Below are 3,515 nucleotides of genomic sequence, written 5' to 3' on the forward strand. Positions count from 1 at the left end.
CTGAGAGTAGGAGGGACATACAATTTTGTGTCATGAGTATACAGACCTTGAGAGTTCTTTTGTAGGAGTTGTGATGGTTTTGTGGAATCCAAAGTTTGTTCCTTTTTAAGTAAGGGTGTCATATCTGTTGTAAAAGAGATGAAATTGTTTTCTGGAATCACTGAGCGAAGGGTTGATGGAGAACTAGGATGGCCTCCAATTCTCGAAAGGGCATCGGCCTTTTGGTTTTTTGTTGCTGGTCTGTAGGTTATCAGAAAGTTGAAGCGTGAAAAAAAAAGATTCCAGTGAACCTGTCTGGCCGAGAGTGTTCTAGTGGATTTTAAATACTGGAGGTTTCTGTGATCCGTATAAATGAGTGTTGGCACTGGAGTGCCTTCAAGAAGGTGTCGCCAATGTTCTAAAGACAGCTTTATAGCTAAAAGTTCTTTATCACCAATAGGGTAATTTTGTTCTGCAGAGTTTAGAGTTCTAGAATAAAAGGCGACAGGATGAAGGGGTTTTTTCAAACTTTCTCTCTGTGAGAGAACAGCTCCAATAGCATGGTTGGAAGCATCTACCTCCAGTACAAACTGTAAATTAGGATCAGGAAAACGGAGTATGGGAGCTGAAGTGAACATCTGTTTAAGTAAATCAAAAGCTTGTTGTGCTTGTGGGGTCCACTTAAACGATGTATTTGCTTTTGTCAGCGTAGTGAGAGGTAGAGATATCTTAGAGAAGTTTTTGATAAACTTGCGATAAAAATTCGCAAAACCCATAAAAGATTGAACCTGACGTACGCTTTTTGGTATGGGCCAGTTTAAGACTGCTTCAACCTTTTTGTTTTCCATACAGATACCTTTGGGAGAAATCTCATAACCGAGAAAGGATATAGACTGTGTATTGAAAAGGCATTTTTCTGCCTTGGCATATAAGTGGTTACCTCTTAGTCTAGAAAGTACTTGTCTAACATGAGAGATATGTTCTTCAAATGTTTTGGAGTAAATTAAAATATCGTCAAGATATATAACAATGAAAATATCTAAAATATCTCTAAAGATATCATTGATGAGGTGCTGAAAAGTTGCGGGCGCGTTACAGAGCCCAAAAGGCATGACGACATATTCGAACAAACCGTATCGGGTTCGAAATGCCGTCAGCCACTCATCGCCAGCTCTTATACGTATGAGGTTATAGGCACCCCTCAAATCCAGTTTGGTAAAGAATTTTGCGCCCTCTAACCTCTCTATTAACTCAGGAATAAGGGGTAAAGGGTAACGGTTTTTTATAGTAACCTTGTTAAGTTGACGATAATCGATAATGGGTCTAAGAGTACCATCCTTATTTTTCACGAAGAAAATTCCTGCACTAGCTGGAGAGGTAGAGGGGCGAATAAAACCCTTCTTAAGGTTTTCGTCTAGGTAAGTCTTTAAATGTAAGAGTTCTGGATTGGATAGAGGATAGATATGCCCTGTAGGGATTTCAGACCCTGGAATGATCTCTATAGGGCAATCATATTTTCTATGGGGTGGTAAATTTTCAGACTCTGCCTTACTGAATACATCTGCAAAGTCCTGGTAAACAGCAGGGATCTGAGGATCCTCAGGAAGTGCAGATGTATGAAGAACAGTTGCAGGGAAACAAGTAGACAGACAAAACTTTGAATTGAAATCAAGGGTAAGTGAGTTCCAATCTATTTGGGGGTTATGAGTACAAAGCCAATTTATACCTAAAACAATAGGTGCAATAGGAGAGGGAATGATATCAAAAGTAAAATATTCCCTATGATGGCCGGTGGAGGTGATAAATAAAGGGATAGTCTGATATTCGACGGGACCAGTGGGGATAGGAGTACCGTCAATACCTCTTAATAAGACAGGAGACTTCTTTTTGACTACAGGTATTTTATTTTTTTGAGTAAATACACTATCAATATAGGAAGCTGTTGCTCCCGAATCAATGATCGCGGTAGCGTTGACCCGATGGGAGTCCCACTGCAAGAGAAGAGACAAGTGTAAGTATGGATCAGGTAAGAGCTGAGTGGTACAACAAAAAGGTTGAATGATAGTCTTACCCTTGTTCTGTTTCTGCAAGGATGGGCAATCTCTAACAGTGTGACTGTCGCAGGCACAATATAAACATAAGTTGTTAGCCCTACGCCTGATCTTCTCCTCGGAGGAAAGGGGGCCTTTAATGAAACCTATATCCATAGGTTCGGAAGAAGATTTACTCACAGCAGGTATGTTTTGTTTTTTAGGATAGCTCTCATGGTATGAGCGTTCCTGTTGTCTCTCTCTAAGGCGCCTGTCGATGGTAATACTGAGAGACATCAATTCTTCTAGGGTTTGGGATAAGTCAGTACGAGAGAGCTCATCTTTTATGCCATCTGATAGGCCCAACCTAAACTGATTTCTCAGAGACAGGTTGTTCCACTGTGAGTCTTTGGCCCATTTTTTAAAGTCTGTAATATAGTCTTCGACTATTCTTTTCTTCTGTTTTAAGTTTCTCATAGCGTTTTCTGCGGTGAGCTGTTTGTATGGATCTTCGTATAGGGTACCCATGGCAGTAAAGAAATTTTCTAATGAATTAAGAATCTCATCGTTACTTTCAAAATAGGAGTTAGCCCAGGTGCGTGGCTCACCCCTCAAATAGGAAATAACAGTTAATACTCTAGCTCTATCATTTGGATAGGTATGGGGTTTCAAAGAAAACATGAGCAAACAGGCATTCTTAAAATCCCTATATTGAGAGCGATCACCATTAAATTTCTCTGGAGTACTAACCTGGGGCTCCAGTAAGGGGACCCTTTTATCCACAACATCCCGGATGTAAGTTTTCATAGTATCATTCTCCACTTTGAGGGTATTCAAGGCCTCTGTAAGCAGATCAACCCTCTGAGTGAGGTTCTGAATATGTGTATTCATCCCAGCTGGGTCCATGTTAGTAGGCTTAGTATTATGTCAAGAGTATGTCAAGGGAACTGAAATTTAAAGAGCTTAAATAAGAATGTAACATCAGGTGCTTTAGAACCACAACTGCTAGGATATGACACTATTAAATAGGGTGTATTGTATTAGTGAATAGTATGGGATACACATGGTGATCCTGCGCAACAATGTATTACTCAGTAATCACACAATACAATTTTAATATACAGGTGCAGTTTCCCACATATCCCCTATGGCTGCCACATGTGTCAGGGTTGACACTGTGGAAGGAAAAAATAAAGCAGCAGGGGTAGTTGAAAACAATCCTGATATAAGAGTTGAATGCAGTGTAATGTTTATAATATTCAGACTCTTGCAAGAGAAAACAAAATATGGCTGCCACACACTGAGAAAAACTTATGGAAGTGAGAGGATCAAAACAAATAATATTGGCACTCAAATAACTTTAGATTTCTTTTTAGGAGAGTAAGGCAAAGATACAATGTTCTGCGGTAGCTCAGAGAATCAAACTAGAGCAGTGCTTACCAAGCAGGAGCGCGAAGCAAAACTCGCCACAAGCTGAGGAAGTGAGCAGAGAATAGGAGCTGCTGC

At 40.1% G+C, this 3,515-nt stretch overlaps 1 long non-coding RNA gene across 1 annotated transcript; it reads right to left on the bottom strand.

The window, feature by feature from the left end:
- Positions 1-1,860: 1,860 nt before the first annotated feature.
- Positions 1,861-2,210, bottom strand: LOC128655798 (uncharacterized). The gene is made up of 2 exons (XR_008401908.1): positions 2,051-2,210; positions 1,861-1,970 (listed from the first exon to the last, which is right to left on the bottom strand). It is a non-coding gene; the product is annotated as an uncharacterized LOC128655798 (long non-coding RNA).
- Positions 2,211-3,515: the final 1,305 nt, after the last annotated feature.

The sequence above is a fragment of the Bombina bombina genome, chromosome 4 (genome assembly GCF_027579735.1).
Source record: "Bombina bombina isolate aBomBom1 chromosome 4, aBomBom1.pri, whole genome shotgun sequence".
NCBI classification, from domain to species: domain Eukaryota; kingdom Metazoa; phylum Chordata; class Amphibia; order Anura; family Bombinatoridae; genus Bombina; species Bombina bombina.